At 48.1% G+C, this 12,838-nt stretch overlaps 1 long non-coding RNA gene across 1 annotated transcript; it reads right to left on the bottom strand.

The window, feature by feature from the left end:
* Positions 1-5,857: 5,857 nt before the first annotated feature.
* LOC309676083 lies at positions 5,858-9,434 on the bottom strand. The gene is made up of 3 exons (XR_014269563.1): positions 9,419-9,434; positions 6,644-6,767; positions 5,858-5,868 (listed from the first exon to the last, which is right to left on the bottom strand). It is a non-coding gene; the product is annotated as an uncharacterized lncRNA (long non-coding RNA).
* Between the last annotated feature and the right edge of the window lie 3,404 nt (positions 9,435-12,838).

Raw genomic sequence — 12,838 nt, 5'->3', positions numbered from 1 at the left:
TGTGACACCGGGTTAGAGAGAGACTGTCTTGCTGCTTTTTGTACTGGGCTTTCCAGGGAGATGCTCCTTTGAGACGATGGTGGAGCTGCTGAATAAAGGGGGGGTGGTGGAGGGGTCTTGGTGGCCAAAATGAGAAATAAGCAGGTCCACTTTGTATTAGCACAAAACCTAAAAACATTCAGTGACATAAAAATATATGGAGAGCATTGTTTTCAAGGGGAAAGAGTGTTTCATTAGATATGTTATTTCATAATTTGGAAAATGACCGTAGCCTCATCTCGGAATAAATTATTTCAAAATGAAAAACTGAAACATTGTTTCACACCCCAAAATAAAACAGGTTAACCTTTTGCTTTTTTCCTATTTGGGTGAACCTTTATTTGCTGATTTTGACTCAAATTCACAATGAGTTTAGTTTCTCCTAAAAGTGCATTTTCAGTGAATTTGGTACTTAACAGTGTTCTTCTGTCTCTGTCTATTTGGTGTCTCCTTTACTAAGTGAGCTCCCTGAAGAAAACTGTCTTTTCTGTAAGAAATTCAGTGCCACCTCTCACTTTCTATATCCTAGTGTTCAAAAGATGTGCTTTTTAAAAACAGTTTTACCCTGGGTGCATCTGTGCCCAGAAAACAAATGGTATTTTTCGAGACAAACACCTGATTTTTTTTTTATGTGAGCAATTTAGGGTGAATAGTTTTTAAAGCTGCTTGATGAATTAAGGCGAGTGGGAAGGGTTTCTGCTGTTTCTCCTGCTGTCCCTGCCACTGCCATGGCTTTCAAAGCACGTGAGCAGAAGTGTCTGTGGCATCATGGCTGGTGCTCGCTGTGTGCTCGTCCCACCTTTGCTCGGTGGCCCCTGTCCCCCTCTCAGCAGGGCACAAATGATCCATAGGCTTCTGCGCTCTTCTGTAGTGCTGTTGTTTGTTTTTCTTCCCAAGCATTCATTTTCACCCTTATTAATTTCTTGCCACTTTTGGCTGCTTCATAAATGACTGAAGGCAAACTCCCTGTTACTGTCACCGCCTCGTAGTGGTGGGAGCTTCTCGTCTCCGAGACAGGGTCTTCCAAATAGTTATCTCTGCAAAACCCTTCAAAGCATCCGTGGCTTGTAAGGAATGTAGCGCGGTCTTCCTGAGCCTGTGGATTAGCGAAGATAAAACCGCTCTCAGGGTGAGCCACCCCGCTCAGTGTGTGCCTGATGCTGAATCCAAAGGGAAGGGGTGGACGCGGCAACCGGCAGCAGCTAATTTTGATGATTTCTTCAGCAGAAGCTTCAGTGAAAGATGTGCTCTGCCCACAAGCTGTGGCTGTGCCAAAGGTCTAGGGTGGCCACGCTGATCCATCACCTCATCCGCCTTTGTCCGGGCAGTTCTGGGCCTTGTCAAGCCTGTAAATATCCAAAAGTCCTCAGCATATCGCAGACGTGGCAATGTGAGGGATGGAAGGTGAATGTCCCCACACAGAGCTGAGCAGCACTGGTTTACGGCCAGACATTTTCAGTCAAAAATAGGAAAAGCTGTTGCCGCCCTACGCGGGCCCAGCAGTACCAGAGACCTTGTGGAAGGGCAGGCTCAGCTTTCGGGGGGCTGTGAGGCAGCGAGGACTCCCGGCTGGGCTGCCGGGCTCTCGTTGTGGGCACTAGTTAGCAAAAGTAAGGCACAGAGCTACCCTAAAGTAATTTTTCTTCCCACGGATTATGTTCAACAAGCACCTGTGTGTCGAGCAAAGCAATACGTAGCCACAAGCCGTTTAATCCAGACAGACCTCCGAGCGGAGAGCCCCAGCGAGCCGACACAGCCTGGCTGGGGATGCCGCGCCTGGAGCCCTGCGCCCGGGGAGCTCGGCAGGGCTTTAGGCTCATTATTGGAATGTAAACTTGGCAGTTGCATGGTATTCACGTCTTAAATACTGTTCTCTGCGATAAGTGCTAAGGTACCTGAAGTGGAATGCAGAGTCAGGAGGTGAATGACAAATGTGACGAAGGTGCTTCCCAAACGAAGGCTGTCCTGCAGGCTGCAGGCAGAGCTGGTCCTGGCCAGGAGGGCTTGGCTTGTGACCCTGGGGGATGTCGGGTGTCTAACCAGTTGGACTTCTCTGCTGTGTTTCTTCTTACCTCTTTTTCTTTTTCTTTTTTTTTTTTCTTTTTTTTTCCTCTTTTTCTTTTTCAACAGATAGCCTAGACATACAGTCTTCGGATGAAGGTGCCTATACCTCCAAAAAATTTTATATGCACATTTGAAATAGATTTCTTTTTCCTTTCTGGTCATTTAGTTACCTAATAATAATGGCACTTACAAGAAAGGCACTTGAGAAAAGTCTGTCTGCTGTTGTATTTTTGGGGGGGGTTGGTTTTGTTTGGTTTTATTTTAACACTGGTCAGCAATAATTATTTTAGCCATATACTAGCTAAAAGACTGATAATGTAAGATTTGTGAACTAAGCTTCTAAATTTGCAGTACGTTGGTTTACTTGGGTATGTGAAGAGGGAGCTATGCTCAATAAAAGAGTATTTTGCAGCATTTAGATGTTTTCCTTTGATTGCCTAACAGTGATCATGAACATACTGTTCTATAAAACTCATCATGAGTGACAAACAAAGCACATCATTTTTAACATGAATATACCCCTTGTAGTTGAAAGTTCTGAGAGTGTTTTAGTGTGGTCTGCTATACCAAAATATTTAGATTATTATGAGATTTTAGTACTAAAGCTAAACATACACCCTGTTTTTACTGTTTCAAGTAAAGTTTAGTGAATGACTGACAACTTGTTGATATGCAACTGTGGGAAAACACTGCAGTGTTCTAAATGTATATTTTATTTGGGTTTATTATATTTAGTATATGGTTTAATGAAAACTGAAGTGTTTACTACAGTTGGGTCATTGTAAAAACATCTCTTACCTCATCATTTTGTCTGCTGTGAAAAAGTACTTTCTCTTCCTTTTTTTCTTTTCTTTTTTTTTTTTTTTTCAACTTGACCATAGGCAGTCAATGTTAACATTTAGACTCCTAGTAGCAGTAAATGCTGGGTTTTATATATATAAAAGGAAAACTTGATTTTTTTCTTTATGAACTTATTATATAACTTTGTGATTTTTATCTGATTTTATTGTAACATAAAGTTGTTTTATGTAAAAATATATAGTTTAAGTAAAATCTCTTGTCTCGCTGTCTTCATTGACTTCAGAAAATGAACACACTTTCCCTCTTGCAGTTGCAAATCTGAACTCCAAGGTACTGCTGGCCTTTGGTAAGAGGAGTGGGATTTTGATCTATAGATGTGATATAATGCCTTAAATAAGCTTAAAATCTCCTTTTCAGGAGGAGAAGTTGTAAAACAATTGTTTTGCTTCACTTCAGTACTGTTAGATGGGAGTGCCAGATTGTGTTGGGTACATACATACTAAACTGGAAAAGCAGTATCTAGAAATATCTTGGCATGAAATTTTGGACTTACTGGACACCTGTCGCTCAGAGAAGGCTTTCTGCAGCCCTGTTTGGAGGATGCTCAGGATGGAAAACCCTCCTGTGATTCCTGTAACTGGTGTAGCAGCCCCTGGTGGTAGCTAGACCTGGAATTTTCTCTGGAGGAGCTAAATGGGACTCAGAAGTAACCCTCTGTATTGAAATTAGAGAGGTTTTGACACCAATCTCCTGCATCAGCACATCATGGTTAGTAAGAGCCCTCTCCAAGGAGGCTGTTTCCCGCGGTCCCCGCTGGTGGCTGGCAACACAGTCCACACTCGACAACGCAGCAGTGGTAGTGGATAACACTGAAATCCATCTACAGATAGCACATAATGCTGCTCTCAGCATCGTCACGGTCATCATACAGAAGCTGTGTTTGCTGTCTTTGCACCGAACCAGGATTCCCCGAAGGAAATGAGAAAGTTTGAAGACTGTTAAATGGCCGAGGCTCATCGTGCCTTTGTTACTCTGGGCTGCAAACGTCAGCTTTGGGGTGAGCGACAAACCCGCCTGCCCCCGACCTTTCACCAGAGCTCTTCTACCAGGAGCCATCAACAGTTCTGACAAGCAGTTCAGCAAATTTTGACAATCCCTGAATAACCAGTGGCTGTAAAAGCAGCTTATATGTACTCTGGTAAAATGCAAGCAATATGTTCTCTATTTCTTGGCACACACACACAAAAAAGCATTTATCTCTTTGGATTTGCATAATTATAAAGCTTAGCATAATAGACGTACCTGTCTGTACATCCCATCAGCTAGAGTTATCAGAACCAAGCCTCATCCGCTGGTACCGAGCCAGCTGATGACCCCGCGGTGGGCATTGCCGTGTAGCGCCGATAGCACCCCTCTCCAGTCACACATGGGGACGTGCCACCGGTCACGTGGGGGTGCCTGTTCGGTACAGGCACATTGGACACTTCTGTAGGCTAATTGCCTCATTAAGTCCAGGTTATATTTTTAGCGTCAAGAAAGTCACTGGTCTGTGTGAAAGGCGGTTCCTCACCGGCTGTTCATAACGCAGGTGACCAGAAGAGACAGTTGAGTGACGCTGCCGTCAGGGAAATCTGCTGCTGCCTGTCTGCGATCCTTCCATTTTCACGTTTGACTGGTTTCATACCAGCAAGCTCAGGGAACCTCCTAACTGGGGTTTGTGCTTCTGAAGTTATCCATTAAACAGCTTTTTACCTTGCTGTGTGATAGTGAGCTGTGATGTGCCACCTTGGGGTGTCTGGTGAAAATATGAGCTAAGGTGAGATGAAGTTTAAGTTTAATGTTTGACACCTAAGCAGAGGAAATACCCTGTGATTTCTCCTCCTTTTGGTTAGCTTGCATTTCTTCAACAGCATAGGAAAAGCTAATTTCCTTCCATTTGCAGAAAAAAACCCACCAGGCCACTGCAGGGGGCCCAGTATAAAAGCAGTATAGCGGATGAGCTCCCTGAGCAGGAACAGGCTTGCTCTCTCTGTAACACGGGGAGCGGGTGACAGGGCTGACCTTACATAAAATTCAACATTATTCTGTCCCACGCGCTCCAAACGCTTTTAATGTTCCGCACTTTTCATCTGAAGGCATGTCTGCACCAACAAGGGAAGAAAAGAGGATGTGTTAATTATATATTATTCTCTTAACTGCCTCCCCACTTCCTAGGAGACTTCAGCATTCGTGCACAAACCCACTGATACATAGAGAAATGTGCATCCATTTTTCTTTTATTTCTTTTTATCTCCTAAGAAGTATGCAAAAGCTTGTAAATAATTTTAATGATTAAACATCCTTTACATAATCGGCATTGCCAACCGGAGCAGACCAGCAGCACCAGTGAGCCTAATACGTACGGGGCTAACCTTCTCCTGGGAAGAACTGAAACGCGCGTGGTTGTTGGCTATGAAAACCCGGCAGCAGCAGCTGAGGAAGCCAAGCCGGGCAGCGGCCATAGCTCGGACTCTGACCCGCGGGGGTGGTACAGCCGTGCTCCGGCCATCCGACCCACTGGAGCAAAGTCCAACCATCCTTCAAAAGCAGGAAAAAAAAAAAAACCCTGCCAAGTTTGAGCCCAGTGAGCGACGCTACAAACAGCCATCCGAAGACTCATAAAGCGGCTCTGCAAAGGCCGTGCCGGTAACCTGCAACGCAACGTCCCCTTCTATCATTTAACACACGTCAGCGTAGCGCCGCCGCGTACCTGTCCCAGGCTGTGAACATCCAAGACCTGGCGAATTTTAAAAGCGTGGCCAACCTTTGCAAGGCAAACCTCTCCGATCTCATTGCAACAATGCAGCGCTGGGAACGTTTGACGGATCATCGCAGCCGAGTGGTACTTAACTCCGACCTCTGCCTGTGAAGTTTTGCAAGACAGATCTCCGTGCTATGAAATTCCCTTTGGGTCTTAACACTTTCCTTGAAAATTGAATATATTTCAATAACTTTTCAGAACTGTTAGATTTTTCTCAGAAGCACCATCTGAAATGATCTCTAGATGGAAAACTGTGGGCTTTCATTTGGGTTGAAAATAAGAAAATTTTGCGTGCCGACATGGGGTGCAGCTTCTGGCTTTAAGGCAGGCACCCCAGGGAACAGGCACAGCACCTAGAAACATTTTCCTGAACCAGTCCTGCTCGAGCAGAGCTTTGGGGACCAACTGTTCTCCACCATAAAATGGCTCTGTTCATAAACACGTGCGTCCCTGTGCTGGTCTGCAGTGGTGGTTTGTGTCCAGTGTCCCAGACGTAAACCCCACGCAGCCTTGTGGGACCGTGCTTCCACACATGGCTGGATGCTGCAGCCTGAGAGAGGACTTAAATACCCTGAACAGCATTTCTTGACAACGGTTTGCATTTAATTAGTCAAATTTATGAGCAGATACATCTATTGGTACATGAAGCACATTGATTTGAGTATTTTTGTTTTCCTTTCATGTCCTCTTCATTCATTAGCACTGGCAGTCTATGAAAAATAAATTTGTGGCTGCTGTAATCAAGAGAGATTGAGCTCTTGCTTTTCTCCCAACTTTCCATCATTGAGGATGATTTGTTGCATATGCCCTGGTTTGTGTTTAATGTATGCTGGCTGGAGGGGATTCAGACGTTCAGGGAATTGCGGATAATACCAGCACAGGGAACCTTTTTGCATTATCATGTCACACTGAAGTGTATCAGTTTTCAAAGCTATTTACTTTTAGGCTTTTGCCGTTTTTTTCGTTGCTACCATTAGCCATGGCTTTCATTTTCCTGCAGATGCAGGTTTGCACTGTTCGTTAGCCTGCAGATGAATGATGCAAAACGAGATCCCGGAGTTCCCTGAAGAACAAAGAAGCCAGGAAAGAAACAAAGTATTTACGTCTTTCAAATCCTGCTTATCCATAGCAGTGTTGGGTGCGTTTATAAAGATAATCCCTGGCTCTGAAACCTGAGAAATTGCAGTGATTCACTTTCTCCTTACGCTGCGGAGGTCCTGCAGTCATCAGCGCAGTCATTTCAGTGGGAGGGGAATGGCTTTAGGGCAGGGATGAGAGACACACACGAATGCTGCTTAAAAAACAAGCAGGAAAAGAGGCACGGGTGTCTTGACGGCAGCCCAGCGCTTCTAAATCATCGGGTTTAACATTTTGCGTGCCTTGTTGGTTCAGATGGAAGATGACTGGAGTCCTGTGTCCTGGTCCCTCCCTAAGGTGAGCTGCAGCATCCCTTGGCAACCCACAGCTTCAGCTGCTCTACTTTGGTGTCTCGTAACTGGGCACTGGAGACGGAAGGTGAAACCTCTGACCTGCAGAGGGTTTTGAACAAACTCTGGGCAATTTTCTTCAGGTATGGTTGCTGTAATGGATTTTATTTTTTTATATATATACTTTCTGGGTAAACCGACATTGCTGATCACAGTTAGCTCCTCTTTAGAAAAGAACCGTAAAGGCACGGAGAGGCTATTACTGATGTACAACTCCCTGTTTCTGCGTGTGATAAATTCATGTAAAAGCCAACTCTAGCACTGATGGGAGTGTGCAAACAGGGACTGAGAAGCACAATGTTTCAGCAAATTAATTTGGACTCCCCTTGTCTTGCAGAACAGCTCATTTTGTGCAAAATGTGAAGCAGTACCAGCATGCCTCGTCCCGAAGCCTCCTTTGGGTCACACCAGGTGACTGCGGTGGAGCCTGGCGGGCTCAGCAGACCTGCATCGAGAGGAAACGTTGCTTGTCTCTAGATGCCTGCATCACCTCTGGTCCAGATGTCTCCTTGCCCAATTTAAAGCTAATTACAGTGGTACAGATGACTGCAGCCCTGCTAGGCCGCCTTTCGTGTGGCCGTGGGGAACACCGCCGCTGCTGCCAGCAGTCATCCCCAGGGCTGGAGGCTGGTCCGCAGAGCCACCCCCATTTCTGCCAGCGGCTATGGCGTGGGGCGACCCTGCCCTTAGGGCAGTGTCTCACACACGGAGGCTGTGTTTCCCTGGCGTGCGGCCCTTTTCCCTGCAGCAGATGCTTCCCGGAGCATCTACACGTGCAAAGTGCTCCTTTTGGCAGCGTAGACAAGATGCACTTCTGCTTCACCACTCTGTGCACACTTTTCAGTATTTTCATTCCAAAATAGAGGGCCTGCTGGCTCGGGAGGGAGGGACAGAGCAGAGCTCTCCGTGTAGGCGGGGGGGAGCGTAGGTCCTTCATCCTATTTTGCTGTCACCTCTGCTTCGCAGGAAGAGACCGTGGGCAGGGCAATGACTCACTGCTGATGAATAGAGATTCCAGCAGGTCTCCAGGAGTGGGACAGATTCATTTCATCACCCCCCAGCGTCTGCGCTGCCCACCGCCATGGTGCCAAGACGCGCCGATACCCCACTGCTGACGTCGGAGCTGGCTGCTTTCAACCCCTTCTGGGCGAGAAGAAGATGGAAACCAGGGGCAGAGCAGAGGCTGCTGCCGGAGCTCAGAGAAATACCTTTTGGTTCTGCAAAGATGCCCATGATCCCATGGTGCTTAGACTGTTGCCTTGGTATAGAAGGGAGCTGCAAACATCTTTATGACACTGAGAGGGATTAACTGAGTCTTTCAAGGGGGCATGAGCCCTATCTCCCGGTAGGACACTGAGTTTCTTCCCCAGGCTGCAGCCATGCCAGCGTTTCCCCAGGCTTCTCCCCCTTCGGCTACCAGCAGGTACAACGCTGCTGTGGGGCAGGGGGGGTGTGTGCCCCCTTTCCCTCGGGATGCCCTTGTTCAGAGCTGGCCACGAGCTACAGCCACACGACCCCGCTTACCCGGGAAGGGGGCTGCTTTTCACCCATCCTCAGTGCTTGGCTGGGGATCCGGGGGCAGGAGGGGGATGAAGTGGAAAATGGGCAACTCTAATTTTGCAAAACACATATTCTGAGCAGTTTGTGGCTCGTTCTTACTGCCAGAGCAATGGCCTGCTGAACACGGCTTGTTTTACAAAGCATTTTCACAAGTAGCTGAGCTGTTCATGTCAGTGCTACCTGAGCAGATTTAATTGTGCTGCTTCTTGCTTTCAGCTTAGCATGACATGCTGAGAATGAAAATCACATACCTTTTCGCCAGGAAAAAAAAAATGCCATGTTCTGGAGCAGTTTTGAGTGTGTGTTTCCCCCAGGGATTCGTTCACATATTGTTCTGAGCTGCTTTTGCTGCCAAGGTTTGCTGTGGCATTTATTAAAAGATGCCTTCAATACCATTCCCATTTTATCATCGCCACGGGTTTAATTGAAACGGTGTGTCCCTCTTTCCTGCCAATATCACGTTATTGTGGTGTGTAGTGCACAGATGTGTTCTCAGATGCAAACAGGAAGTTTTGGAATTAAAACCATGCTTTTCAAGTGAGGGCATGCATAGACTTAAAGCTCATTTCCTCCAAAGGGTGCACACTCATCTACAAACCTCTTCTTTGTCAAGGAGGACTGAAAGAAAAGCAGCATTTCCCATCTTTTTGTTAGGCCCTATGAGTACCTTCATACTGATTATCTTCCTCCTGCTTGCTCCTGGTGTCCTGGCGGACGTATGCAATTTTTATTTTAAGTGAGTAGAAGTGATCGAAGGATGGATCGGGGGTGCTGACCTGCAAACCTTCACGGGCACCGCTTCAAACCCAGGCACGTTCAGTAGCCCCCATAGTCCCACAGGGTTTCTGTGGCCTCTTGGACACGAGAGGTGGCACGTCTGGGATTCCAGCCCTGGCCGGGGTGGGCTGGAGGGCGGCAGGCGATGGTACTCCTGGGCTGGGGTGCCATTTCCCCTTCTGCCAGGGAAGAGGAGGAAAGGCCCTGTAAAAAACAGGTTAAACCTGTTAAAACAGGTTAAACAGGTTAAACCCGCAGAGCTCTAGCGGTTTGTGGGTTTTTTTTCTTGGTTTTAACAGGAAGGCAAATGCCTGCAGCGTCCTGGCACGGTGTGGCTGGCACAGGCGAGCAGGCTGCGCGTGCGGCACACCCGCCGCTTCCAACCGTGCGTCTTCGCAAAAAGCCAAGGAGAAGGAAGCACATGTGGTTTGCATGGAGATACGCATTGGAGTTTTTAACACGAGTGGATATTAGGTGAAGTACTTTCATAGCATGTTTATAGCTCTCTATACAGAAATGCCCGCAGTCCCCAAGCGCTGGTGGTGAGGATGGGGCATCTCCCAGCTCCAGGCACATTCCCCATCCCTTGTGCAAACAGCAGTGATTCCATGACCCGCAGACATGGGTGATGTGTTCCCTGTTGCTGAGAAGCCTGTAGGGGACGACAGGCCATCTTTGTGCAAGCGCATTATATAAATCAGCATCAATTTCCAAATAGTATTAAATTAGTTCAGAGAGGCTCTTTGAACAAGTGAAGTGACATATTTGCTCGAGCCCCTGTAAGATCAAAGTCTGGATCACTCCACAGTGTTCACACGCAGACTTGATTTGCTTGAGTCTTTTTGCAGCCATTTTGCAGGGGAAAAACCCCAAAAAGCTCATTATCCAGCCTGTGAGTCAGCCCCATGTACTGAACTGGGGGGGCTGGTTTTGGAGGAGCTTCATAAATCGCAAAAAGTGGCACGTTGACAGAAATGCTGACAAATCCATAGCTGCACTGGTATTACTGGCTACGGCCAGAGCTCTGCGTGCCGGGTAACACTGCCGCCACTCTTCTCTTGCTGTGATCAAAGCGCTGGGATTTCAAAGTGAAATTCTTTTAGTCAGACCAAGTCGTCTTTGAATACATTAACTTTAAACCTCCCTAAAAGTACTGGCAGCTGCTGTCTGGACTGCCCATGTCTAGTTAGAGAGATCACAAGCCACAGCGATACTGATTTATAGAAAATGACCTCTTTACCTCATTACCGGGGTTTCCAGCAAATCCGTGCATTATTAACTCTTTAAAGCCAGACAACTGTATTTTTTGCAATTTAAACAAAGCAATTTCTGCAGCTGGACAGTCAGGGCAGACTATTCCCATCAAGGGATTCATTTACTAGCCCAGGGTCAGATGATACTCTAAGGGCATTAAATGTCAGAAAGCTGTCGCAGCAGTTTTGCAGGTTAATGTTAAGCTAATTCGGTAGAGCCGGTCATCAGGGAGCCAGCCCACCACTCCAGTTTCTCCTATTTTGCCATCAGCCCGTGCGCGCTTTGCTGAAAGCGAGTGGCACCAGGAGCCGCACCGAGCCTGCCGGCACACGCCGTGGTGGGAAGGCACCTGCTGAAGCCTGAACGCAAAGCCAGACTAAGGCCTCTCTCCTCTTGTCACTTGCCGGTGGCTTCTCTCGCGTGCCCCATCAACCAGGGGTCAACCAGGCTCGGGGCACCAGGGCCATGCCCTACATGCCATTGCCCGGTGCCAGCGGCGCAGGACAGGTCACAGTCACGCAGAGCCAGAAGAAAAACCTGAGGGTGGTTCAGTAAGGGTTGGGGTTTTTTTTCAGTCTTCTTACATTTGGGCGTCTCTCAGAAAACAAGCTGTGGCTTCCCCCCGCGGAGCCCCAGGGCAGCGCAGCAGCGAGCTCGCGTCCATCGGCGCCGCAGGCTGCAGTCCTCTCCCTGCCACAGCGCGTCAGCAACTCCAGCAGCACCTCGGAGGCCGTTTGTCTAACCTGCCTTTAAAGATGGCCAATGACAGAAACTCCACCACCTTCCCAGGCAATCTGTCCCTGCACCTCTCTGCTCTCACTGCCCGTTAGGAAGGTTTTCCCACCGTTAACCTGATCCTTCTGGCTGTAATTTACACCCATTATCTCCCTGAGAACACGCAGAACAAATTACTCCCCTCCTCTTTGCAGCAGCCTCTTAGGTATTGGAAAAGTGCTCTCTCGCCTTCTCTTCTGTAGGCTAATGCTGGTGCTCTTGGTGTTTTCCCTGCTCATGTTTCTGACATCCAGGAGCACTGGTGCTCCGGCAGCACCCGCAGGCATGGCCGGGACCCCGCCATCGTCTCCGGGCACTATGGCTCTGCGAGGGCTGCTCTGCGTCCTGGGAGCCCCGTTCCCATCAGGGCTCATCTCTGCCGAGTAGCATCCTTCAAATTCTGGCGGTGAACCAAGGGACAAGGATATTTGATAGAGGTGGACTCTTCCACACCAACTAGAAAGTTGCTGCAGCCCATTTTTCACAGAGCAGGCCCATTGGCCATACTGCAAATGAAGTGGCCTTCAGAAAAACAGGTGGGTTTGGATGGTGTCTGAGCAAGCTTTTAAGAAGTTTTTCAGCCTGGGATGTGGAGTGCTCTGTTGAACACCCGAGATAGCCCCTGGCTGAGCTCCAGGTGCAGTTGCAAAACTCCAGGGAGAAGATATCACTCTCCAGTGCCACTGTTACTCCGGTGGCCTCTCCTGGGTAAAGCTGCTGCTGTTAAGACACACAAAAGCTGAAGATTTGTTGGAGAAATTGCAACTCACTCACTCCCTGCGTACTTTAAACCGCTGCATTTAACTCCCCAGCACAATAGCTGAGAATTCAGCCATAGTAATAAAACGGCAAGGGGCTCTGCCCTGGACTCTGAGCGGTGTTTTGGCAGGAGGGACCGGGCACGGGAAGGCAGCCCACACCCTGCGCCCTTTCCCTCGGCTTTAAATAACCACCACCCTACTAAAGGGCACGGCACGCATGGGGGCAGCTCCCAGCCCCCTCCGCCCTCCCCACGCCGCTCCCCGCTGCTGGCCGAGCACCCCCTCTGCCCAGGGCATCCTTGGGCAAGGGATCTCCACTCTCAAAGGACCACATTTTGTCCTCGGTTCCGGTCTACGAGAGGAATTCAGCACTTGGGATGCTGAAGGCTGAATGGACAAAACCGACCTGTGCTGCTGGTGCTGCCGCTTTTGTCTCTGATGGCAGTGGACAAAAAAAAGAGGTCTTTTTTTTCTGACTTCCAAATAGCAGTAGGTGCTGAAACAGTAAAAAATGAGCCCCC

This window comes from Vanellus vanellus (assembly GCF_965231255.1).
Source record: "Vanellus vanellus genome assembly, chromosome: 11".
Classification (NCBI taxonomy): Eukaryota; Metazoa; Chordata; class Aves; order Charadriiformes; family Charadriidae; genus Vanellus; species Vanellus vanellus.
This window is presented reverse-complemented; position numbering and strand designations above follow the sequence as displayed.